The sequence below is a fragment of the Rissa tridactyla genome, chromosome 1 (genome assembly GCF_028500815.1).
Source record: "Rissa tridactyla isolate bRisTri1 chromosome 1, bRisTri1.patW.cur.20221130, whole genome shotgun sequence".
Classification (NCBI taxonomy): Eukaryota; Metazoa; Chordata; class Aves; order Charadriiformes; family Laridae; genus Rissa; species Rissa tridactyla.
The window spans coordinates 10,531,758-10,558,560 of NC_071466.1; the positions used below are offsets into that span (position 1 = coordinate 10,531,758).

The 26,803-nt window shown below is 55.4% G+C and overlaps 1 protein-coding gene across 1 annotated transcript in view; it reads left to right on the top strand.

Moving 5' to 3' along the window:
• Positions 1-26,803, top strand: part of LOC128901599 (neuronal acetylcholine receptor subunit alpha-10-like) — a 49,397-nt gene that overhangs the window by 13,283 nt on the left and 9,311 nt on the right. The window lies entirely within an intron of this gene.

Consider the following 26,803-nt stretch of genomic DNA (forward strand, 5'->3'; position numbering starts at 1 on the left):
TCGGCAGGAGGAGAGGGACCAGGTCCTCACCTCCTACCTGTGGGTCCGTCAGGCCTGGCTGGACGCCCACCTCGCCTGGGACAAGGACGCTTACGGCGGCATCGACAGCATCCGCATCCCCAGCAGATGGGGATTCTGCAAGAAGTGAGTGAGTAACGGATACTATGACTGGTATTAGAGGGGCCCTGCCTCCGGCCAGGTGGAAGAAAGGGACAACCGGGTTTATTGGACGGTGTGGGCTCGATGGCCTGGCACATCAGACCCTCAGGAGTATAAGGCTCTAGCGGACACAGGTGCACAGTGCACTCTAATACCATCAAGCTATAGAGGATCAGAACCCATTTGTATTTCTGGGGTCACAGGGGGATCCCAAGAGTTGACTGTACTGGAGGCGGAAGTAAGCCTAACTGGGAATCATAGAATCAGAGACTCTTCATGGCTGGAAAGGACCTTTGAGATCATCGAGTCCAACCATACACACACACAAAAACCCCCTACAATCTCTGTCACTAGAGCATGCCCTGAAGTGCCAAATCTAGGCGTTTCTTAAACACCTCTAGGGATGGTGACTCAACCACCTCCCTGGGCAGGTCATTCCAGTGCCTGACCACTCTTTCAGTGAAGTAATTCTTCCTACTATCTAATCTAAACCTCCCCTGCCGCAGCTTCAGACCATTTCCTCTGGTCCTGTCATTGTTCACCTGGGAGAAGAGGCCAACACCCACCTCTCTCCAACCTCCTTTCAGGGACTTGTGGAGGGCAATGAGGTCTCCCCTCAGCCTCCTCTTCTCCAAACTAAACATGCCCAGCTCTCTCAGCCTCTCCTCATAGGACTTGGTCTCCAGATCCCTCACCAGCCTGGTAGCTCTCCTCTGGACACGCTCCAGCACTTCAAGGTCCCTCTTGTACAGAGGGGCCCAGAACTGAACACAGCACTCGAGGTGAGGCCTCACCAGTGCCGAGTACAGAGGCACGGTCACTTCCCTGCTCCTGCTGGCCACGCTATTCCTCATACAAGCCAGAATGCTGTTGGCCTTCTTGGCCACCTGGGCACACTGCTGGCTCACGGTAAGCTGGCCGGCCACCAGCACCCCCAGGTCCTTTTCTGCGGGGCAGCTTTCCAGCCACTCTTCCCCAAGCCCCTGGCGTTGCTTGGGGTTGTTGTGACCGAAATGCAGGACCCGGCCCTTGGCCTTATTAAACCTCATCCAATTGGCCTTGGCCCATCCATCCAGCCTGTCCAGGGCCCTCTGGAGAGCCTTCCTTCCCTCAAGCAGATCAACACTCCCACCTAGCTTGCTGGCATCTGCAAACCTACCGAGGGTGCACTCAATCCCCTCATCCAGATCATTGATAAAGATTTTAAACAAAACTGGCCCCAAAACTGAGCCCTGAGGGACACCACTGGTGACCGGCCGCCAAGAGGATTTCACCCCACTAATCACAACTCTCTGGGCACGGCCATCCAGCCAGTTTTTAACCCAGCAAAGAGTACACTTGTCTATGCCAGGATTCGCCAGCTTCTCCAGGACAATGCTGTGGGGGACAGTGTCAAAGGCCTTACCAAAGTCCAGAGAGACAACGTCCACAGCCTTCCCCGCATCCAACAGGCGGCTCACATGGTCATAGAAAGAGATCAGGTTGGTTAAGCAGGACCTCCCTTTCCTAAACCCATGCTGGCTGGCCCTGATTCCGTGGCTGCCCTGCACTTGCCGTGAGAGCTCACTCAAGGTGATCCTCTCCACGATCTTCCCTGGTACCGACGTCAGGCTCACAGGCCTGTGGTTCCCCGGATCCTCCTTCCGACCCTTCTTGTAGATGGGAAAGAAACACATTCCAAAGGCTGCAGATCGTTTATGCTGACATGCCTCCTGTGGAAGGTGTTAAGCACCTGCTGGTAATCATGGATCAACCCTCAGGAGGAGTAGAAGCTTTTCCTACCAGGAAAGCTGATCCCCCAGGAGTGGTCAAAGCACTTTTGTGGGAAATCATTCCCAGATACTGACTGAAATGAAACCAGACGGTCAGACAGGGGTTCTCATTTTTCAGCAGGAATACTGAATAATATCTATAAAAGTTCAGTCTGGAGAAGAGAAGGCTCTGCGGAGACCTTGGAGCCCCTTCCAGTCCGTCAGGGGGCTCAAGGAAAGCTGGGGAGGGACTCTGGATGAGGGAGGGGAGCCATGGGACGAGGGGGAAGGGGTTTCCACTGCAAGAGGGGAGATTGAACTGAGATCTCGGGCAGAAATTCTTGGCTGTGAGGGCGGTGAGCCCCTGGCCCAGGTTGCCCAGAGAAGCTGTGGCTGCCCCATCCCTGGAGGGGATCAAGGCCAGGTTGGACGGGGCTTGGAGCAAGCTGGGCTGGTGGGAGGTGTCCCTGCCCAGGGCAGGGGGTGGCACTGGGTGGCCTTTAAGGTCCATTCCTACACAAACCATGCCCGGAAGGGGTGGGGCCCTTCTCCTTCTCCTTTTCCCCTTCTCCTTCTCCCTCCCTTCTTGTTATGGTTTGAGAAACCCACCACAATTTCTTATCCTTTAGACAATTACTCTCTCACCTGATGACCCCTCCCCACCCGGGAAGGGGAATTGGGGAAAAACAAGGAAACAGGAGGGTTGCAATAGAAATCGATTTAATAGGATAAAACTAAAGAATTAACATTAATAATGCTAAAGAAGCAGTGTCGATCCCGATATCAATATAAAATACCCAAGGACTACACCCAGCCCATTCCATCAGCAGGAAGCCGTGCACTCCCAGCAGGGGACAGCCAATGGGGGACACTGCGAGCGCTGCAGCTTCACGAGGAAGGGAAGGGCTCAGGGCTCCGAGACTACAGCAAGGAGTTCTCTGGACCACCGCCATCACGGGAGAGTCGAACTACACAGCAGACTTTATAATTTATATCGAACGTGATGTTCATGCTATGAAATAGTCCTGTTGGCAGCTTGGGGCAAGTACCCTCCTTCTCTTGCTCTTCCTCATCCCCTGCTGAGTGTCGCCAAGGGGGGCTTTGACTGCCCCACGATGTCACAAAGGGGGATGTGCCCCCCTGCCACACTACAAAAGAGGGACGCGGTCCCCACTGGAGCCGTCAGCGGATGCTGGGCACCGCAGTCTGGCATTGTCTGGGCAGACTGCAGCCTCGGCCTCTGACACCCCAGCAGTCTTGCGGGTCCCGTCACTGGGGACCCAGGAGGACACTGGGGAGCCGCATTGCGGTTCTGTGCTGGTGACTCGGAGCACCGCAGCGACACCGGAGTCGGTGCCATGGGACGCTCTGACACCGTGTCTCCCCTAGGCCATCTCCTCCTGATTGTGATGGGGCTCAGCATATTCTCATCTGTGCTGCAGAGCAAGCGGCTTCAGGTAGGTGACTGTTGCACCACACTGTGCTGCACCACACTGTGCTGCAGCGTGGGGTGGCGAGGAATGGCGTGGGGTGGTGTGGGGTGCCGTGGGGGGCTGTGGTGTGGGACTGGGAGGTGCTCCCGTCTCACCCAGCTCCTCGGAACCTTGCAGAAGTGGTTTAAGAAGAAGAAGAAGAAGAAGAAGAAAAAGCGTCAGACAAGGAAGACAAGAGCCCAGCCGGAGAAGCAGAGCGGTGAGTGGCCCCAGCACCGAGCACCCTGCAAACGGCCGACACCCCACGGCAGCCCTGAGCCGGGGCTGTGCCGGCAGCTGCTGGCCGCTCACTCTGTCTCCTCCCTCCACAGCTTCTCAGACAGTGGATAGAGGAGTTAGGAAATCCCGGCCCAAGCAGGAGAAGCGGTGAGTGTGGGGGAGACCCCAGATGCTGCCCCAGACCCTCACCCCGTGCCCTGCCCCTGCCTGCGCTGGGCAGCCCTGCCCACCGGCCAAGGAGGGGTGCTGCCCGCGGGTCCCGCTGGGCTCCGGGGTGCAGCGGGGTCTCTTTCTCCTCCTCTGCAGGGCGAGTGCGGAGGCCTTGAACAGGAAGCCCCTCTCCCCACGGGCCCCGCTGGCCACCATGGACTCTCTGACAGACAGAGGCTCCTCTTCCTTCAGCTCCCTCTACTCCTTCCCAGAGCCCTGTCCTGGTGTGATGGTGGAGCTGGCAGCACTCGACCGCTCAGGACCCCGCCATCCCCCCAGGGCTGTCAAGGGGAGGGTGGAGGAGCCAGGGCCAGCCCTCTGCCAGGAGTCCCCAGTGGAACTGCCTACAAGGACCAAGCAAGAGCCGGTCCCCAGGAAAGCAGGGACAGGGCGCAGAGCCCTGTGCACACGCAGCCTTCACCCTGCAGCCCCCCAGCCATGGCCACGGACCAAGGGCAGCTGATCATGGGGCTCCTCCACTCTTTTGAGTCCACCCAGGAGATGGCCAGGCAGTGCTGTGAGATGCTGAAGGTGCTGCAGGCCCGTTGGCAAGGGCGGGAGCCTGTGACCAGAACCTCCCCGGGGAGCCCTTCCATCCATGGTGGTGCAGGAGCAGCTGGGGGCCACAGTGAAGCCCCGGCACCTGGGAGCGGAGCAGCCGTGGGTGGCTGCAAACACGGATAAGGCTGAGGATGGGGACATGGACAAGGAGAAGGACACGGGACCAGACACAAGTGTGAAGGAGAAGGAAATGAGCAGCCCTGTGGAGCTCGGCAGGGGGAGCCTGGCAGAAGTGAAGAGAAACAGCAAGATGGGGCCGGGCGAGAACAACTCCATGGGGCCAAGCACCAGCAGCCCCCCAGGCTCAGGCAGGAGCACCCCCATGGATGTGGAAGGGAGGAGGGACAGGGCGCAGAGCCCCGTGAACGTGCAGCTGCCCCCCAGCCGCCCCCCAGCCAAGGCCACAGACGAGAGGGAGCTCGACTTGGAGCTCTTGGACACTTTCAAGACCTTGGAGGAGGAGGGGCAGCACCACAGCGAGCCCGTGGACAGGGAGTGTGACCAGGCGTCCCCAGGGCTGTGCCCGCTAGGACGGTGCCTGTGTCACTGCTGCACCCGGCTCTGACACCGCCTGAAGGACTGGTGGAGACGCTGCTGCCGGCCGCGCCGTGTCCGCTTCAGCAATTTCCCCTAACGGCTGGGAAGTGTGGGTCCAGGAACACACATCCTCCGTGACACCAAAGGGCTCTGACATGGGCACCACTTAATTTACATCCGCTCTAGACGTTTGTGTTTTGCCAAAAGGGAGCAGAACCATGAGTGCAGGCTGACGCAGGCTACAGCTCTGCAAGCAAACAGGGTGCACGGACTCCTCTCCTCATGAGCAGATTGCCCTGCAAAAGGGTGGGGTTCAGAAAAATCGGAAAGGATAAGAAAGTTGTCAGTTACTAGAACAAGCCTAAAGCTTTTTCACAAAATTGAGGTTTTCCTGCCTGAAAAGCTCTTTTTGCTCACAGCTGACATCCCAGCACCAGTATTTTGGGCGTTTTAGCTTTTTATGAGGGCAACCTGACATCAGCCTGACAGTGAAGACTGGCATAACGGGGATCACAACTGGACAAGGACAACGACCTCAACCAGGCTAGAGTGGAACACCGCAGTGGCTCGCTTATGAAAATGACCCTCTGGCCATAACACTGAAGTGGTCAGGAATTCCTCCTGCTGAGCGCTGCTATGCAGAAGGCCTGGAGGATCACTTTGCTTAGCTTTGTGATACCGCGGTGAGATGTCACTCTGGGTTCCCGTACCTGCAGAACACACCAGGAGGCTGGGAGGAGGTTGGTGAGGGTGCGTCTCATTCTCCAGCCTGGGTCTCTGAAACTGTAGCTCCGCAGACTCTTATGCTGCTGACTGGCATCTCCGCTAGCAGGATCCTGGCTAGGTGATCGTGCTTCGTGACTCTTTCAAAGAAGAGGTTCACGCGCAGTTTTGGGGCTCTCTTGGCCAAGTTGGCCCACGACGTTCCCCTGACCACTTGCCCATGAGGGTCGTGGATATGACATTTGATATTCAAGGTGCACAGGGAACGAGTGCTGTGCTCCCGCAGGGTGTGCAAGTCAGCCCACCACGTTTCCGTGACGGTGACTACGTCATAGCTGTCCTGCTGCACAATGGCTTCCAGCTCCTCCTCTTTCTTGCCCATGCTGCAGGCATGAGTGTGGAAGCACTTCAGCTGGCCTGCTGATCCTGACACCTTTTTGCTGGAAGAAGGCTTCACTCCTACCTGACCATTCCCAGGAGCAGCCGTAGCTTCTAACCCATCAACGACCCTTGTGTCTCTGCTGCCTGATTCATCCCTTTCCCCCTTCAAATCTACTTGAAAGCCCCTTTGATGAGCCCTGCCAACTCCTGTGCAAGGATCCTTTTCCCCTTTTGAGGCAGGTGTATCCCGTCTGTCTCCAACAGGCCTGCTGTCCTGTCAAACCATGCTGTGATCAAAAACCCCAAAGTCCTGCCACTGACACCAGGCTCGCAGCCAGGTATTGATCTGCTGGCTCTTCCTGTTGCTTTCCTCATCCTTCCCTGGGCCTGCAACGACAGAGGAGAACACGACTTGCGCTCCTGAGCCCTTTCCTAGTCATCCCAAGGCCCAGAAGTCTCTCTTGATCTCCCTTGGGATTCTCGGTAACAGATCATCTCTGCCTGTCTGAAAAATGAGGAGCGGTTAATAATCTGAGGGGCTTACCAGGGAGAGAAGTTTTCTTCTGGTATCTTTAACCCGGGCCCCTTCCCTGAGCACACTTCCCTGAGAAGTGGGTCTGGTCTGCATATCGGGCCTTGCGCTCCCTTCAGGATGGAGTCGCCTACAACAGTGACCCGTCTTTTCTTCTTAACTGAAGACGTTTTGATGCGAGGTGTGGTTTGGCTTAACCTTGGCAACACCTCTGTGGACACTGCATTATCTTCCTCGTCAGCATTAGGTTCCCCTTGCAGAGCCTCGTACCTGGTTTTTCAGGGTACCTGGAAGGCCAGGGAGTTACTGGGGAGACACGCCTGCTTCGCCGGGCAGGAACACGTTCCCACAGCCCCCTGTCCTCTTAGTTACCTTCTTCAGCTAGGCAGAGGGAGGGCGGGGAATCTGCTGTGTCCCCCATCTTGTCAGCAGCCCCCCTGGGAGCTGCTGGCTCTGCTGGGCGGCCTGCGCTCTCCCGGCCTTTCCCCAGCTCCGGAAAAGCCCCTGTTTTGCCTTTTTTCGCCACCAACCCCCGCTCCCTTGCGGACGTACCTGCCCCGAAGCTGTCCCTCGGGAAGCGACCGGTGGGGGCCGTTACACCCCGTTTAAATTGAGCGCCGTTCCTGCTCGCCCCGGCCCGGCCCGTCAGCGCCCCCCCGCCAGCTGCCGGCCCTCGCGGCCGGCCTGCGCCCTCCCGGCCTTTCCCCGGCCCCGGGCAGCTCCGGAATAGCCCCTTTTTTGCCTTTTTTCGCCACCAACCCCCGCTCCCTTGCGGACGTACCTGCCCCGAAGCTGTCCCTTGGCGAGTGAGAATTCGCGAGAAGACACAGACGGCCCTTCAGCACTAGTTCCTGATCACGTTGCAGGGATATGCGGGGGGAACACCGCCGCCTCCTCGGAGGGAACCCCCGAGCGCCGCCATCGGCCGCCGCTGTGGGCCGGGCCGGGCCGGGCCGGGGCCGGGGCCGGGGCCGGGGCCTGGGGCGGGGCTGCGGCCGGCTGTGGGGCGGCTGAGGGCCCGGCGCCGTGGCCTGTGCTCCAGAGCCCTCAGCAGCTCCCTTGCCCTTCTCTGGACACACAGAATGGGAAGTGGGAAAGGGAGGAAAGTCGTGGCGTGAGAGAAAGGCAGTTTAATACGCAAAGCAAAAGCCGCGCGCACAAGCAAAGCCAAACAAGGAACCCGTTGGCTGCTTCCCATTGCAGGCGGGGGTTCAGCCGTCTCCAGGAAAGCCGGGCTCCGGCAGCGTGACGGTGACTTGGGAAGACAAACGCCATCACTCTGAACATCAGCCCTTCCTTCTTCTTTCCCCGGCTTTATATACTGAGCGTGACGTCAAATGGCACGGAATGTCCCTTTGCTCAGTCGGGGTCAGCTGTCCTGGCTCTGTCCCCTCCCAACTCCCTGTGCCCCCCAGGCCACTGTCGGTCGGGCAGCGTGAGGAGCAGAAAAGGCCTTGAGAGCTCAGCAACAGCTAAAACCACCAGTGCGCTACCAACACTGTTTTCATCCCAAATCCAAAACACAGCGCTACACCACCTGCTCGCAAGGAAGTCATCCCCACCCCAGCCGAAAGCGTGACACCCCAGTGCGTTGGGAGGGAGCAACTGGGGCTGGGGGCAGACAGGGACATGGACGCAGATGCAGACGTGAACAAGGACAGGGACACGGACACAGGAGCAGGCAGGAGCAGCCTGGGGAAGAGCAGACACAAGAGGGAAGGCTTGCGGACAGAAAGGGAAGGGGGTGGAGGGTCAGCAAGGGATAGAAGGGGAGGTGCGGGCATCCCTGAGAAGACACACCTTTGAGTCGATCCCTTCCAGGCAAAATGCTTTCAGAGGCTCCACACATTTGCCTTCTGGGCCCACAGAAAAGCGTGGGAGCACAAGTCTGAGGCCTGTGCGCCCCAAAGGGAGAGAAGGAGATGTTCAGCAAAGGGACAGGAGGACTTGGCATTACCCCTTCACGGGTCTCACACCATCCCAAAACCTCCCATGAACTCAGCAGCGCCCCGAGCTGCTGCCACTGCTCACGGCGGTGATGACCAGCTCCAGCCTCCGTCCTCTTGGCACCCTCCCTGCAGGTATTGATGTGCGTGGAGGAGATCCCCCTGAGCCGCCTCTTCTCCAGGCTGAGCACTCCCAGCCCTGCCCAGACTTGGCACTTGAACTTCAGCAGCAGAGACCATTTCACTGTTTAGCTAGACCGAAGGCCAAAAAGTTAAAGGATGTGGCCTGTGCTTGTACCGTGATTCTTTTTCACTCATTGGGCTGGTTTTGGTTGTTTTGTTGGGGTTTTTTTAGGCGTTTAGTAACTGGGAACTTTCTTATCCTTTCCGATTTTTCTGAACCCCACCCTTTTGCAGGGAAATGTGCTCATGAGGAGAGGAGTCCGTGCGCCCTGTTTGCTTGCAGAGCTGTAGCCTGCGTCAGCCTGCACTCGTGGTTCTGCTCCCTTTTGGCAATACACAAACGTCTAGAGCGGATGTAAATTAAGTGGTGCCCATGTCACAGCCCTGTGGTGTCACGCAGGATGTGCCACCAAAGGTGTGCGACAGCCTTGACCCGCGTCAATGAGCATCAGGTCTTTGCACGCCTGAGGGAAGCACACGGCCTGATGGTTGCTGACAGCGCTCTTTAGGTTCTGTTGCGCTGCAGAGCTTCCAAGGAACAGCCGGGATCTGCAAAGCTTTCTAGAAATTGTCTTTGGATCTACTCTCGTACCGGGGATAATTTCCAATATGTCAAGTAAGATCATGGCATGAGCTGAGGGTACGACATCTTCTAACGGTAATAGAAGTTGTCTATCTCTCTGGGTGGGGTGTAATGCTCAAGGGCCCCCCCATCTCCACGGGAGAGTGGGCATTACTGTAGCATCTACTGTTGTCGTTACCCAAAACTGATTCTCTGCTCCTGTCAAGGGACAAAACTGATCTGCTGACAGTCACAGGGATAGAGAAAATATTGACTTTTTTATTGGTTCAGAAGAGGGGCACCCCAGGGGGTTCCCAGCCCCACACTTCCCACCCACTGGGGGAAATTTCTGAAGCAGACACGGCGCGGCCGGCAGCAGCGTCTCCAGCAGTCCTTCAGGCGGTGCCAGAGCCGGGTGCAGCACTGACACAGGCACCGTCCTAGTGGGCACAGCCCTGGGGAAGCCTGGTCACACTCCCTATTCAAAGGCTTGCCATGCTGCTGCCTCTCCTCCTCCAAGGTCTTGACAGTGTCCAAGAGCTCCAAGAAGAGCTCCCTCTCGTCCGTGGCCTTGGCTAGGGGGCGGCTGGGCGGCGGAAGCACAGTCATGGGGCTCTGCGCCCTGTCCCTCCTCCCTTCCGCATCCATGGGGGTGTTCCTGCCTGAGCCTGGGGGGCTGCTGGTGCTTGGCCCCATGGAGTTGTTCTCGCCCGGCCCCACGTTGCTTTTTCTCTACACTTCTGCCAGGCTCCCCCTGCCGAGCTCCACAGGGCTGCTCCTTTCCTTCTCCTTCACACTTATGTCTGCTCCCGTGTCCTTCTCCTTGTCCATGTCCCCATCCTCAGCCTTATCCGTGTTTGCATCCACTCACGGCCACTCCACTCCCAGGTGCCGGGGCTTCACTGTGGCCCCCAGCTGCTCCTGCGCCGCCATCGTGCCCAGGGGATGGAGGGGCTCCCCGGGGAGGTTCTGGTCACAGGCTCCCGCTGCCCCTTGCCAACGGGCCTGCAGCACCTTCAGCATCTCACAGCACTGCCTGGCCATCTCCTGGGTGCACTCGAAACAGCGGAGGAGCTCCATGACCAGCTCCCCTTGGTCCGTGGCCATGGCTGGGGGGCTGCAGGGTGAAGGCTGCGTGTGCACAGGGCTCTGCGTCCTGTCCCTGCTTTCCCTGGGGACCGGCTCTTGCTTGGTCCTTGTAGGCATTTCCAGTGGGGGCTCCTGGCACAGGGCTGGCCCTGGCTCCTCCACCCTCCCGTTGACAGCCCTGGGGGGATGGCACGGTCCTGAGCGGTCGAGTGCTGCCAGCTCCGCCATCGCACCAGGCCAGGGCTCCGGGAAGGAGTAGAGGGAGCTGAAGGAAGAGCAGCCTCTGTCTGTCATTGGGTTCATGGTGGCCAGCGGGGCCCATGGGGAGAGGGGCTTCCTGTTCAAGACCTCCGCACTCGCCCTGCAGAGGAGGAGAAAGAGACCCCGCTGCACCCCAGACCCCAGCGGGACCCGTGGGCAGCACCCCTCCTTGGCCGGTGGGCAGGGCTGCCCAGCGCAGGCAGGGGCAGGGCACGGGGTGAGGGTCTGGGGCAGCATCTGGGGTCTCCCCCACACTCGCCGCTTCTCCTGCTTGGGCCGGGATTTCTCCACTCCTCCATCCACTGGCTGAGAAGCTGCGGAGGGAGGAGACAGAGTGAGCGGCCAGCAGCTGCCGGCACAGCCCCGGCTCAGGGCTGCCGTGGGGTGTAGGCCGTTTGCAGGGTGCTCGGTGCTGGGGCCACTCACTGCTCTGCTTCTCTGGCCGGGCTCTTGTCTTCCTTGTCCGACGCTTCTTCTTCTTCTTCTTAAACCACTTCTGCAAGGTTCCGAGGAGCTGGGTGAGACGGGAGCACCTCCCAGTCCCACACCACAGCCCCCCACGGCACCCCACACCACCCCATGCCATCCCTCGCCACCCCACGCCGCAGCACAGTGTGGTGCAACAGTCACCTACCTGAAGCCGCTTGCTCTGCAGCACGGATGAGAATATGCTGAGCCCTGTCACGATCAGGATTAGAGGGCCCAGGGAAGACACGGCGTCAGAGCGCCCCATGGCACCGACTCCGGTGTGGCTGCGGTGCTCCGAGTCACCAGCACAGAACCGCGATGCGGCTCCCCAGTGTCCTCCTGGGTCCCCAGTGACGGGACCCGCAAGACTGCTGGGGTGTCAGAGGCCGAGGCTGCAGTCTGCCCAGACAATGCCAGACTGCGGTGCCCAGCATCCGCTGACAGCTCCAGTGGGGACCGCGTCCCCCATTTATAGTGTGGCCGGGGTTTACGTGCCCGCTTTGTGACATCGTGGGGTAGTCAAAGCCCCCCTTGGCGACACTCAGCAAGGGATGAGGAAGAGCAAGAGAAGGAGGGTACTTGCCCCAAGCTGCCAACAGGACTATTTCATAGCATGAACATCACGTTCGATATAAATTATAAAGTCTGCTGTGTAGTTCGACTCTCCCTTAATGGCGGTGGTCCAGAGAACTCCATGCCGTAGTCTCGGAGCCCTGAGCCCTTCCCTTCCTCCCGAAGCCGCAGCGCTCGCAGTGTCCCCCATTGGCTGTCCCCTGCTGGGAGTGCACGGCTTCCTGCTGATGGAATGGGCTGGGTGTAGTCCTTGGGTATTTTATATTGATATCGGGATTGACACTGCTTCTTTAGCATTATTAATGTTAATTCTTTAGTTTTATCCTATTAAATCGATTTCTATTGCAACCCTCCTGTTTCCTTGTTTTTCCCCAATTCCCCTTCCCGGGGGGGAGGGGTCATCGGGTGAGAGAGTAGTTGTCTAAAGGACAAGAAATTGTGGTGGGTTTCTCAAACCATAACAAGAAGGGAGGGAGAAGGAGAAGGGCCCCACCCCTTCAGGGCATGGTTTGGGTGGGAAGGGACCTCTAAAGGCTACCCAGTGCCACCCCCTGCCCTGGGCAGGGACACCTCCCACCAGCCCAGCTTGCTCCAAGCCCCGGCCAACCTGGCCTTGAACCCCTCCAGGGATGGGGCAGCCACAGCTTCTCTGGGCAACCTGGGCCAGGGGCTCACCACCCTCACAGCCAAGAATTTCTGCCCGAGATCTCAGCAAAATCTCCCCTCTTGCAGTGGAAACCCCTTCCCCCGCATCCCATGGCTCCTCTCCCTCATCCAGAGTCCCTCCCCAGCTTTCCTGGAGCCCCTTGAGGGACTGGAAGGGGCTCCAAGGTCTCCGTGGAGCCTTCTCTTCTCCAGGCTGAACGCCCCAACTCTCTCAGCCTGTCCTCACAGCAGAGGGCCTCCAGCCCTCCCAGCATCTCCGGGGCCTCCTCTGGACCATATATATATATACACATGGACACCTTCCGCTCCTCCTGTGTCCCCACCGGTGCCTGCCACCCTGCCTGGCCAGGGGCCGGGTCTGCTGCAGCCCCCCGAGACACCACTCCAGTGTCCGGCAGCCCTGCTGAGGGTCCCAGGGGAGTAGGGCAGCCCCCACCCCGTCCCCTCCGGGTGCTGGCTGGGGCCAGGATGGTGCCCAGGAGGGACGGAGGGGTCTGGCCCTCGATGCCTTTGGTGACAGAGTGCGGGGCTCGTGGAGCCCACCCAGGGCAGGGCAGGTCAGTGCTGGGGTCCATCATAGCACCCATGGCGGGTGTGGGGCAGCACTTGGGTGCCGCGGGTGGCTGGCAGGGTCCCGCAGCAGCTGCAGGGCTCTCGCCGGGTTGGAGTGGGGGAATTTGAAGGGGAAGCTGCCGTTGGAGCCGCACAAGGGGAAGCCGCCACGTTCAGGGGCGGGTGCAGGTTGTTGCGCGGGTAGGGGACGGTGGGTGAGGGGTGCAGCCCTGCTGTGTGAGCGAACCGCACTTGGGTGCAGGCAGATGCTCAGCCAAACCCAAGTTAATGCTCTTGCATGAGGCCGTCAGCGAAAGCTCAGCACCAAAACCAAAACCCAGCCCTGTTTCGGCTGGAGATCGGGCTGGTAAGTGGCTGAAACAGCCTGAACGCAGCAGAAAACCCGACTACGACTCAACCCCTCGATGCTCTAAACACCCGCAGCCATCGGGGTCTGTAGAGCTCCACCCACGGCCGCTCCGCTCCCAGGTGCTGGGGCTTCACTGTGGCCCCCAGCTGCTGCTGCGCCTCCATCCTGCCCAGGGGATGGAAGGGCTCCCCGGGGAGGTTCCAATCACAGGCCCCCGCTGCCCCTTGCCAACGGGCCTGCAGCACCTTCAGCATCTCATAGCACCGCCTGGCCATCTCCTGGGTGGACTCGAAAGAGCAGAGGAGCCCCACGACCAGCTCCCCTTGGTCCGAGGCCATGGCTGGGGGGCGGTGGGGTGGGGTGGGGCGCTCTGGGGTGAAGGCTTCATGTACACAGGGTTCTGCACCCTGTCCCTGCTCAATGCCTCCGCACTCGCCCTGCAGAGGAGGAGAGAGAAGAGACCCCTCTGCGCCCTGGACCCCAGCAGGGCCCACGGGCAGCACCTGACGGGGGGATCACTTCTCCTCCGCATCCTTAAGCCAGGAGCAGGGCCCGATCCTCAGCATCCCCAGCTGCGCCGGGGTCCCTGTCCCGGCCGTCTCCCTCTGGGTCCTTCTCCTGGCCATCTCCCTCTGTCCAGGGGGACCTGCAGCCACTTCAACTGGGACAGGGGTCAGGCGCCAACACACCCATCGGGGTGTATCAGCCACCACCTCCCCCCGAGTTTCGTGGGTGCCAGCCTGTCGCACTGGCGTTGGGCACTGAGGGGGTAACACCCCCAGCTGCGGGAAGGGTGGATGAACCACAGCACCAGGGATAGAGAAAATACTGACTTTTTTATTGGTTGACAAGAGGGGCACCCCAGGGGATTCCCGGCCCCACACTTCCCACCCATTAGGGGAAATTGCTGAAGCAGACACGGCGCGGCCGGCAGCAGCGTCTCCAGCAGTCCTTCAGGCGGTGCCAGAGCTGGGTGCAGCACTGACACAGGCACCGTCCTAGCGGGCACAGCCCTGGGGACGCCTGGTCACACTCCCTGTCCACGACCTCGTCGCGCTGCTGCCTCTCCTCCTCCAAGGTCTTGACAGTGTCCAAGAGCTCCAAGTAGAGCAACTTGTCGTCCGTGGCCTTGGCTGGGGGGCTGCTGGGCGGTAGAACCACATTCACGGGGCTCTGCGCCCTGTCTCTCCTCCCTTCCGCATCCATGGGGGTGCTCCTGCCTGAGCCTGGGGGGCTGCTGGTGCTTGGCCCCATGGAGTTGTTCTCGCCCGGCCCCATCTTGCTGTTTCTCTTCACTTCTGCCAGGCTCCCCCTGCCGAGCTCCACAGGGCTGCTCCTTTCCTTCTCCTTCACACTTCTCTCTGGTCCTGTGTCCTCCTTGTCCATGTCCCCATCCTCAGCCTTATCCGTGTTTGCATCCACCCACGGCCGCTCCGCTCCCAGGTGCTGGGGCTTCACTGTGGCCCCCAGCTGCTGCTGCGCCTCCATCCTGCCCAGGGGATGGAAGGGCTCCCCGGGGAGGTTCTGGTCACAGGCTCCCGCTGCCCCTTGCCAACGGGCCTGCAGCACCTTCAGCATCTCACAGCACTGCCTGGCCATCTCCTGGGTGCACTCGAAACAGCGGAGGAGCTCCATGACCAGCTCCCCTTGGTCCGTGGCCATGGCTGGGGGGCTGCAGGGTGAAGGCTGCGTGTGCACAGGGCTCTGCGCCCTGTCCCTGCTTTCCCTGGGGACCGGCTCTTGCTTGGTCCTTGTCGGCAGTTCCTGTGGGGGCTCCTGCCACAGGGCTGGCCCTGGCTCCTCCACCCTCCCGTTGACAGCCCTGGGGGTACAGCGGGGTCTTGAGCGGTTGAGCGCTGCGAGCTCCGCCATCGCACCAGGCCAGGGCTCTGGGAAGGAGTAGAGGGACCTGAAGGAAGAGGAGCCTCCGTCTGTCATGGAGTCCGTGGTGGCCAGCGGGGCCCGTGGGGAGAGGGGCTTCCTGTTCAAGGCCTCCGAACTCACCCTGCAGAGGAGGAGAAAGAGACCCTGCTGCACCCCAGACCCCAGCGGGACCCGCGGGCAGCACCCCCCTTGGCTGGCGGTCAGGGCTGCCCAGCGCAGGCAGGGGCAGGGCACGGGGTGAGGGTCTGGGGCAGCATCGGGGGTCTCCCCCACACTCACCGCTTCTCCTGCTTGGGCCGGGATTTCTCCACTCTTCCATCCACTGCCCGAGAAGCTGCAGCGGGAGGAGACAGATTGAGCGGCCGGCAGCCCCCGGCACAGCCCCGGCTCAGGGCTGCCATGGGGTGTCGGCCGTTTGCAGGGTGCTCGGTGCTGGGGCCACTCACCGCTCTGCTTCTCTGGCCGGGCTCCTGTCTTGCCTGTCTGACGCTTCTTCTTGTTCTTCTTCCACCACTTCTGCAAGGTCCCCAGGAGCTGGGTGAGACAGGAGCACTTCCCAGTCCCACACCACAGGCCCCCACAGCACCCCACACCACCCCATGCCATCCCTCGCCACCCCACGCCGCAGCACAGTGTGGTGCAGCACAGTGTGGTGCAACAGTCACCTACCTGAAGCCGCTTGCTCTGCAGCACAGATGAGAATATGCTGAGCCCTGTCACGATCAGGATGAGAGGGCCCAGGGGAGACACGGCGTCAGAGCGCCCCATGGCACCGACTCCGGTGTGGCTGCGGTGCTCCGAGTCACCAGCACAGAACCGCGATGCGGCTCCCCAGTGTCCTCCTGGGTCCCCAGTGACGGGACCCGCAAGACTGCTGGGGTGTCAGAGGCCGAGGCTGCAGTCTGCCCAGACAATGCCAGACTGCGGTGCCCAGCATCCGCTGACGGCTCCAGTGGGGACCGCGTCCCCCTTTTATAGTGTGGCAGGGGGGCACGTCCCCCTTTGTGACATCGTGGGGCAGTCAGAGCCCCGCTTTGTGACATCACAGGGCAGTCAGGGCCCCCCTTGGTGACACGCAGCAAGGGATGAGGAAGAGCAAGAGAAGGAGGGCACTTGCCCCAAGCTGCCAACAGGACTATTTCATAGCATGAACATCACATTTAATATAAATTATAAAGTCTGCTGTGTAGTTCGACTCTCCCTTGATGGCGGTGGTCCAGAGAACTCCTTGCCGCGGTCTCGGAGCCCTGAGCCCTTCCCTTCCTCCCGAAGCCACAGCGCTCGCAGTGTCCCCCATTGGCTGTCCCCTGCTGGGAGTGCACGGCTTCCTGCTGATGGAATGGGCTGGGTGTAGTCCTTGGGTATTTTATATTGATATCGGGATCGACACTGCTTCTTTAGCATTATTAAGGTTAATTCTTTAGTTTTATCCTAGTAAATCTATTTCTATTGCAACCCTCCTGTTTCCTTGTTTTTCCCCAATTCCCCTTCCCGGGTGGGGAGGGGTCATCGGGTGAGAGAGTAGTTGTCTAAAGGACAAGAAATTGTGGTGGGTTTCTCAAACCATAACAAGAAGGGAGGGAGAAGGAGAAGGGGAAAAGGAGAAGGAGAAGGGCCCCACCCTTTCAGGGCATGGTTTGGGTGGGAAGGGACCTCTAAAGCCCACCCAGTGCCACCCCCTGCCCTGGGCAGAGGCACCTCCCACCAGCCCAGCTTGCTCCAAGCCCCGGCCAACCTGGCCTTGAACCCCTCCAGGGATGGGGCAGCCACAGCTTCTCTGGGCAACCTGGGCCAGGGGCTCACCGCCCTCACAGCCAAGAATTTCTGCCTCAGATCTCAACTCAGTCTCCCCTCTTGCAGTGGATACCCCTTCCCCCGCGTCCCATGGCTCCCCTCCCTCATCCAGAGTCCCTCCCCAGCTTTCCTGGAGCCCCTTGAGGGGCTGGGACGGGCTCCAAGGTCTCCCCGCAATCTTCTCCAGGCTGAACTTTTATAGATATTATTTAGTATTCCTGCTGAAAAATGAGAACCCCTGTCTGATCCTCTGGTTTCATTTCAGTCAGTATCTGGGAATGATTTCCCACAAAAGTGCTTTGACCATTCCTGGGGGATCAGCTTTCCTGGTAGGAAAAGCTTCTACTCCTCCTGAGGGTTGATCCATGATTACCAGCGGGTGCTTAACGCCTTCCACAGGAGGCACGTCAGCATAACCCATCTGCAGCCTTTGGAATGGGAAGTATGACCACAGTTGCCCTCCAGCCTCCTGCTTGGGTTTTGCACCGGAAAACTTCCAACCTGTGGGCCAAGAACTCACAATCCCCTTTACTGCCATATGTCTTCCGGGGACTGTCCACCTTTTCTCAATCTGGTTAAAAATTGTCACCCGTGTTGAGGAATGGCTATATGAGAACGGACACGGCGCCATGCAGGATTGTCAGAAGTAAGCTATGCCTGCCTGCATGGAGAATTCCGAGTCACGCTGATAAGAAAGATGCTGAAGGCCGTGCTGACCTTCCTTAAGTCAGATAAACAACTTTGAGAAAGTAGACTGTGAGAGAACAGGAACAAACCTGGACCCAAGAAACTGCATGTAGGAGGAGTATGAATAATGTAATCTTTAGCGCACAGCCAATAGTTGTAAGACAAATAGGTATATCTAAGTATAAGAGTATAAAAGTCTGATGAAGCTGCAATAAAGCTGAAGCTTGCTTTATCACTCATATTGAGTCGACTGCTTGTTTCCCTCGCTCATCGCACACGCGTCCATGTGTTTTATCACAAAACCGCCTAGCCAAAGCCATTGAGTATTTTCTTGTTAAGACGGGGCTTCCCCCAGTAGTCCAAATTCCAGTTTCATCTTTCGTGGAGGAGGGAGGGATCCCGAGTGCAGGGCCCAATTCCATTTTTACAGAGCAAGGCAGCGTTACATCTGTCCCTGTCGTCTGACCAATGGAAGACACGTCTCAGACAGCCATCAGGTAGGTGAGCCCAGCGATTCTGCTCAGCTTCGCTGTCGTCTTCCATTGAGAAGACAGTTTTTCACTTCTCCTCTGGGTGTTGAGCCAAACCTAGAGGAAGACTCTCTCCAGCAGGCTCCTGAAAAGACCAAAGTCCCCCCTCCAGAAGCCCATGGTGGCAGTTCTGCTGGCACCCTTCCTTGCTTCCCTAAGAATCAAAAACTCTGTCATTTCATGGTCACTGTGCCCAAGACGGCCTCCAACATCACATCCCCCACAAGTCCTTCTCTGTTCACAAACAGCAGGTCCAGCAGGGCTCCTTCCCTGGTGCGTTCCCCCACCAGCTGTGTCAGGAATTTATCCCCACACACCCCAGAAACCTCCAAGACTCTTCCCTCTCAGGTGTATGGTGTTCCCAGCTGATATCTGGTAGGTTGAAGTCTCCCACCAGGGCAAGGGCCAGCAATCGTGAGATTTCTCCCACCTGCTTACAGAATATTTCACCTGCCTCTCTGTCCTGGTTGGGCAGTCTATAACAGACCATCATATCAGCCTTGTTGGCCCTCCCCCTCATTCTTACCCAGAAACACTCAACCCCAGTGTTTACCATCATTAAGGTCTCGATGTTCACAACACTCCCCAACATACAGGGCCACCCCACCTCCTCTCCTTCCTTGCCTGTCCCTTCTGAAGGGTTTGTAGCCATCTAATGCAGCACTCCAGTCGTGCGAGTCAGCCCACCACGTTTCCGTGACAGCGACTACGTCATAGCTGTCCTGCTGCACAATGGCTTCCAGCTCCTCCTCTTTCTTGCCCATGCTGCAGGCATTGGTGTGGAAGCACTTCAGCTGGCCTACTGGTCCTGACACCTTTTTGCTGGAAGAAGGCTTCACTCCTACCTGACCATTCCCAGGCGCAGCCGTAGCTTCTAACCCATCAACGACCCTTGTGTCTCTGCTGCCGGATTCATCCCTTTCCCCCTTCAAATCTACTTGAAAGCCCCTTTGATGAGCCCTGCCAACTCCTGTGCAAGGATCCTTTTCCCCTTTTGAGGCAGGTGTATCCCATCTGTCTCCAACAGGCCTGCTGTCCTGTCAAACCATGCTGTGATCAAAAACCCCAAAGTCCTGCCGCTGACACCAGGCTCGCAGCCAGGTATTGATCTGCGGGCTCTTCCTGTTGCTTTCCTCATCCTTCCCTGTGCCTGCAACGACAGAGGAGAACACGACTTGCGCTCCTGAGCCCTTTCCTAGTCATCCCAAGGCCCAGAAGTCTCTCTTGATCTCCCTTGGGATTCTCGGTAACAGATCATCTCTGCCTGTCTGAAAAATTAGGAGCAGTTAATAATCGGAGGCGGGGGAACACCGCCGCGTCCTGTGAGGGAACCCCCGAGCGCCGCCATCAGCCGCCGCTGTGGGCCGGGCCGGTGCCGGGGCCGGGGCCTGCGGCGGGGCTGCGCCCGGCTGTGGGGCGGCTGAGGGCCCGGCGCCGTGGCCTGTGCTCCAGAGCCCTCAGCAGCTCCCTTGCCCTTCTCTGGACACACAGAATGGTGGGAGAAATAAGTTCCGGTCCGAATGAAATAGGCTCAGGCAGAATCCTCTGGGAGGCACATTTTTATTCACGCTCTTGCAAGAGCGGGTGACCTAGCAAGTAGGCACACTTTCCGTTCTTGAAACACCACACCTTTTTATTTCCTAATCCCGGCCCAATTTTTCCCTCCCCTCTTTCCTGTTGGTTGGGTACTCCAGGGTTTACAGTCTGTGCGAGGCGCCTAAAATTCTTGCCGCATGTCCTGCCGCTGTTTGCTTCTCTTTATGCTACACCTAAAGGGATTATCTGACTGGTTGATTTCTTTCCTTTTTGGTAAAAAAATTGCTCAATGTCATTAGCCCTGGTTAAATGTATGACTACCCTTCCAGACGCTAATCCAGTAGGAATCACTTTGTCCTTTTGTCTGTGTGATAAGAGATGTTCTACAAGCCTTTGCTGGAGCCTCTTTGTCTCAGTCATTCCCTTATCGTGTCACCTCTGATGGAAACGGCTTTTCTCCTTCGGGTCAGGCATGACAGCTTTTGAGAATTTTGAATATCCTTGGGATGCTCAAACCAGCATGTTCCTAGTGTTATGTCTCTTGAATACGTTGCAGGTCTTGTTTAGGGCTAAACGACTATTTAAGACTACCGCCCAGAGATCTGCTCCGAGGCTGGCTAGGTGAGGAGAAATAACTGGCCTCCAGACGATCCAATGTGAACCAACAGAAGCCGTTTATTAAGCACAGATCATCACCTTTTATACCCTGTGTTGTCGCCGTACACGCGACTCGCTTATTTCTGATTAGCTAGTTACGCTGTCCACGCGCTGTCCATGCAGTTCGTTCACACAGCAGATTGGTTACAAGAATTCGCATAGTAAATTGCTTAGTCATTAGCACAACATGTTTTCTGCCTTCTCAGTTCCCGTTTTTGCCATGTACTGATTCCATCTTCTACCACCTGTTTTGCTCTTGCTCTAATCTCTCATAGTAGGGAGGCTGGCTCACGTGACCATTTTCTCTCAGACACATTCCTACAATCCCCCCTTTTTCTTCTTGAGCCAGCCAGACCTTATGCATGGCATTTTCTATCATGTCAGTCACTTTGCGGAGAACACACGAGGCTACCATAACCAATAGTAATATAACCAACAATAGCATGAGCCCTTGCTTTAGTAAATCTGATAACCATCCCGTTATACCCCATGAGCTTAACCAATCATCGAAACCTTTTTGACCACTTTTAATTTGGACATGTTATCCTTCAGATCCCGCAACTGCTTATGAATGGATGATGAGTGGTTGGAAAGGTTCATGCAACACATACCTTCAAAATCTTCACATCCATGACCCTGAGCTAACAGCAAAAAATCAATAGCCGCTCGATTTTGCAACGTAGCATGCTGAATGCTATCAACATCAGTGAGCAAGCTAGATATGATTTCAGTTGTAAGGTTTATCTGTTTACTTGCCCAACACCCTATCTTATTCAACATATTCAATGCCATGGCTGTTCCCAGCGAAGGAAGAATACTTAGCCCTATTCTTTGTCCGAGATTCGGGAACGTTATATGGTCGTCACAGGATGGAGTGAAGGTACGAACTGTTCTCTTGGCTCTGTGTTTACTGTGTGCTCTGCTCACTGTGTCTTTGGCCGTACGCAGGCCTCTGCTCGTAGATCTGCCCCATCTCCCCCTTTTTTGTTTAACACCAGACCATTTATTAACAAGGTGGCCATGACTCGTGCTTCTACTCGTTGTGACGCTCTTAGCAGGTTATATATCATACTGAACACAATTAAAAACAGAATCAAGAAGAACCCTGCTAAGGCAATAAATACCCAGATTCCTAAACTTAGCCCAGAAAGCCAATTTCTTTGGATTTACCCACGAGAAATCCTTTTGTAATATTTCAAATACATTGCGGTTCATTAAGTCTTGAATGTTTAGTATTTGAGCTTTTAGCTGGTCATGTAAAGGACGAATATTTTCTTGCAACGACATGTCAAAAGCACCTTGGAGATGGTGTTTAACCATTTCTCAGCCATGTAGCAACGTATTCCAGGGGAGAGATGTAACACAAAGTCTTCGAGAGTTGTACTCCCAATCACAATACAGAGAAAGACGTGTTTTTAATGCGTTTTGCCGATTCCCTATCCATATTACTGCTGTTTTATACCTTACTAGCATTAACTTTACACAATAAGATTGATTACATTCTTGTATACTTGCATTTTGAGCCGAAGCAAAGAGACGGATGAGAAGTACAAATCATTACAGAATTGTCTTGCTCGCAACTTCTATTTGTTGCAGTATTATCTGTGGTTAGCATGCGCCCCGATTTAGGGTGCTTATAATACACCTTTGGTTGTTCAGGCCATTCAACACTTCTTACAAAATGTCGCTCTACTGCTGTGGATGACAAAGAAGACATGTTTAGAAAACTTAAAACATGAGTTGCTTTATACACTCACTCTTGAGGTGTCATACCTACGGGATTCCCCCTTTTTTGTTTAGCAAGCATGGTTTTTAAAGTATGATGCATACGCTCCACAATTGCTTGCCCAGTCGGGGAATGAGGAATACTGGTGACATGTTTAATACCTCATATCTGTAAAAAAAAAAAGACCTGTACTTTAGCAGACACATAAGCTGGTTCATTATCAGTTTTTATAGTTTTCGGTACTCCCACGACTGCGATGCATTGCAACCAACGTCGAATAACATCACAAGCCTTCTCTCCTGTATGAGCAGTAGCTACAACAAAGTGAGAAAACAAATCAACTGAAACATGTCCAAATTCCATAATGCGCGTAACATCGGATTGCCAAAGTTCATCAGGCGTAAGCCCTCGTGGGTTAACCCCCGCAAAGGATGGCAGAGGAGCCAGCTGCTGACAACCGGCACACGTTCACACAGTATCACGTGCTTGTTGTTGTGTCAAAGAAAATTGCTTCCTCAATGCCTTTGCATTTTGATGAAAAAAAATCATGCGACATTTTAGCTTGCTGCATAATGTTGGGAGTTGTTACCAACAGTGTGATAATCCGCAACTGTGTTTCCCTCAGTTAACGGGCCAAGTAAACAGCTATGAGAGCGTATCTGGACAATAAAATAAGGAAACAGTCTTTTTCATAAAAGCAACAGTAATTGCAGTAAGAGACTAAATAACCATTGGTTCTCTACTTGTTTTAGAAATGCTCCTTCAAGTCTTTGAACAATACCAGTAACACATTGAGATTCTGCCTACATTTAGCAGTTCCTGTTGAAATAAGTCCAAAGCCTTTACTGTGTCCCTGAACCATCTGCAAACACCGAACAGGTGCCATCAAGAGGCTTTGGTGCTAGCAGGATGCGCGGCTGTAAAGGAATTTGTGAAAGTGACTGTAATAGTCTGTGCCAGGGGAAAGAATAATTTATTTGCCCAATATAATGTACTAAGGAGGTTAAGACTTTGTGCTAACCAAGGGTCAAGGTCATCCTTTTTGGTGGGGACATGTATGTGGCTTGGATCCATTCCAGAAAGCTGCTGACAGCACAAACGACCCTGGAAAAACAATCGCGGTAACATTTCAATCATCGTAGTTACTGGTTTTGAAAAGGTATGTGGCAAAAATACCCACTCTAGTGCAGTCAGGCTCTTTGCGAGTGCATCATCCCACTGTCCTATCAGGGCATAAAGTTGAAATTCTTGTAGGAAGGTGTTCAATGCGTCTTGCAGCAGTAGTAGACTATATCTTATCTTGCAACATGCTGTAATGCCTTCGGAGCTGTTGGGGTTAATGAACATAGAACTTATGGGGGGGGGGCGGGGGCAGACACAGTGCTTCAGGGCATCCCCTGTATCTTCAAAGTGCGCTCATGTCTCTCTCCCCCTCGCTCATGTCTCTCTCCCCGTCTCTGACCCGAGACAGCCCCCTTATATCCTGCACTGGACTGAGTGGAGAAGTACAGGCTAGAGTCACTGCACGCGTGGCCAGTGCACGCAGCAAGTCCCACCAGACTCTCCTGCACTGGACTGAGTAGAAAAGTACAGGCCAGAGTCGCTGCACGCGTGGCCAGCGTATGCAGCGAGTCTCACCAAACTCATGATCCAGCTTTGCTAACAGCGGCTGTCTGATACGTGACTACATTGTTGTAATCCCGTCTTAGCTTCTTCTGTGAAGGTCGGGTTCTCATGGATACACACATAGTTTTTAGAGCAACATATTCTACAACTCGTACGAGGGTACGATGCAAAGCGGCATTTACAACTGATCGTATAATGCTTATTACACACGGCAAACAGCATACTAAACATAACAGACAAATTCCTTCCACACAGGCAATGAGTATAATTTGCTTCAACCAACCCCACCCCCAAGTCCAGCCAGCAAAGAGATTTCACCCAGTGGTCTCCACAAGTTGCTGGTTCGGTCGGTGCAGTTCCTGCAACTGGGCATGGATGGATTTGGAGTGGTCACTTAGATTCATACAATGCAGTCCTTTAAAATCTTGACAACCATGTCTGTGAGCTGAAAGCAAAAAATCAGTAGCAGTTCTGTTTTGCAACATCGCATATCGAATACTATCTACATCCAGCAACAACTCAGAAATAGCGGTACTAGTAGCATTGTTAAACTTATCCTTGGCAGCAAGAGAGTCCTTGTTATCACGAATCCTTGGCAGCAAAAGAGTCCTCGTTAGCAAGAGCGCATGCGGACTCCCTGTTCTTGCTGGTACTGTGCTTTGATCTTCTTCCACAACAGGCCAAGATTCTCAAGCAGCTAGATGAGGTGTCTGTGAGTCCATCACAGGCTTATGTCATCCAAACGTTTTTCTTGCCAGCACCCGAGACTGAATAACGATTGGTGTGATATATGTGTTTTCCAGCACCCAGGTGCGAGTCCCTTGAGTGTATTTACAATCCTCCTCGCCGATCTGCCGTTGCTTTCCCATATTCCACCCCCTTGCTCAGGAGACCGCTTCTGCTGGGTTCATTTTAGTCTCGCAGGGCATAACACAGAGCAATCTACTAAGGCATGCAATAACATACATGTTGGGGGATGCGGCGGGCCCGTAGACCCTTTGACAGAAGAGATAGAGATTGCAGTGTAGCCGTAAGAAGGCCGCGAGTTGCGTCATATAAGGGCAAAGTAACAAAAAGGAGAAAGAAGAAGATCGCTTCAGAGAAGAAGGAGAGTTAGGCTGTGAGGAAGCCAGATTTTGAGCAATGCGAACAGGATTTCAATAACCAATCGTATTGTAGCTACGAGCGCGTGTGCTATGTAACCTAACCAATTGAAAGCGTAGAAAGAACACGTGAACGGAGTGTCAACAAAAGATTAGATATATAAGAAAGCCAAGTTTGTAATAAAGAGAGAGCTTAACTTAACTTTTCAAGGAGAGTCTTGTCGTTTGTCCGTCCCGACTGAAACGACAATTGGTGACCCCGACGTGATACTGAGGAAGAAGACGACTGGAAATAGTCGTGGGGACGGAGCCCAGTGAAGCTGAAGACAGCGGGCAGAGCTGTTGACGGATCCGGATCATATTTCAGAAGACACCTGTAGTAGGTGAGCCACTGGGGACATGGGAGAGAAGTTAACTAAGGAAGAGCAGACTGTACTCTCCACATGGACGCTGCTGTTAAAGCGGCAGGGCGTAATCCTCCCTGAAGTGACCTTGCGAAAAATGCTATTGTGGGGAAAGGAAGAGGGAGTAGAAGTAACGTCGGTTACGGCATTTAGTGTAACGCAATGGACAAACCTAGGGCAGACATTATTTGAGGAAGCTACGCTAATGCGTAGAAAGAACACATGAACAAAAGATTAGATATATAAGAAAGCCAAGTTTGTAATAAAGAGAGAGCTTAACTTAACTCTTCAAGGAGAGTCTTGTCGTTTGTCCGTCCCGACTGATTCACCCAAGAGTACTCAGGGAGCTGGCGAGAGAGCTCACCACGCCTCTCTCCATCATTTATCAACAATCCTGGTCAACAGGGCAGGTACCAGATGACTGGAGGGTGGCTAATGTGACGCCCATCTACAAGAAGGGTCGGAAGGAGGATCCGGGGAACTACGGGCCTGTGAGCCTGACGTCGGTACCAGGGAAGATCATGGAGAGGATCATCTTGAGTGAGCTCTCACGGCAAGTGCGGGGCAGCCACGGAATCAGGGCCAGCCAGCATGGGTTTAGGAAAGGGAGGTCCTGCTTAACAACCTGATCTCTCTCTATGACCATGTGAGCCGCCTGCTGGATGCGGGGAAGGCTGTGGACGTTGTCTCTCTGGACTTTGGTAAGGCCTTTGACACCGTCCCCCACAGCATTCTCCTGGAGAAGCTGGCGAATCGTGGCATAGACAAGTGTACTCTTTGCTGGGTTAAAAACTGGCTGGATGGCCGTGCCCAGAGAGTTGTGATTAGTGGGGTGAAATCCTCTTGGCAGCCGGTCACCAGTGGTGTCCCTCAGGGCTCAGTTTTGGGGGCAGTTTTGTTTAATATCTTTATCAATGATCTGGATGAGCGGATTGTGTGCACCTTCAGTAAGTTTGCAGACGACACCAAACTAGGTGGGAGTGTTGATTGGCTTGAGGGAAGGAAGGCTCTACAGAGGGCCCTGGACAGGCTGGCTGGCTGGCTGGATGGATACACTACTACTGGACTGCACCTTCAGTCCAGTCGTGCTCATGAACTAGCACGGCCACTCTCGAGTCTTTGGTCGCGTTCAGTGAGAAACCAAAAGGACAAGCTACTTCAAAAAGTGCAGTTTATTTAAGCAACAGATAGATAGGTTCTTAGGGCAGCCGGTGATAAATACACTGTCTGCAAAGCACGTGCAAATGAAAGTATTGTTACATCTACAAAACGCGGGACAAAGTTCTAACGATACAGCCTGGCTATACATGTAGAAAAGAGAGTCTCTAGAGAAATTTCTAAGTTTCCCGAGGAAGCCCTCGGTATAATCTAAGTCTTACCCAAAGGCGTCCCTATGGGGGGAAGAGAGGCTCAGCCCGTCACCTGCTCCCAGAAGCCAGTGATGGAATTCTTTGCGATGGTGTCTTCCCTGGGTATCCCCCCTCTCTCGGGCTATTTTTCTACTATTTGTTATCTTCGAGGTGGAGTTTGAGTGACTTTAGTCATACATACTTTTATCATGAGTGGTGTAAATTTTTCTCGCTTCACAATTAAAGGTCTAGTTTACGAGAAGCTCAGGGC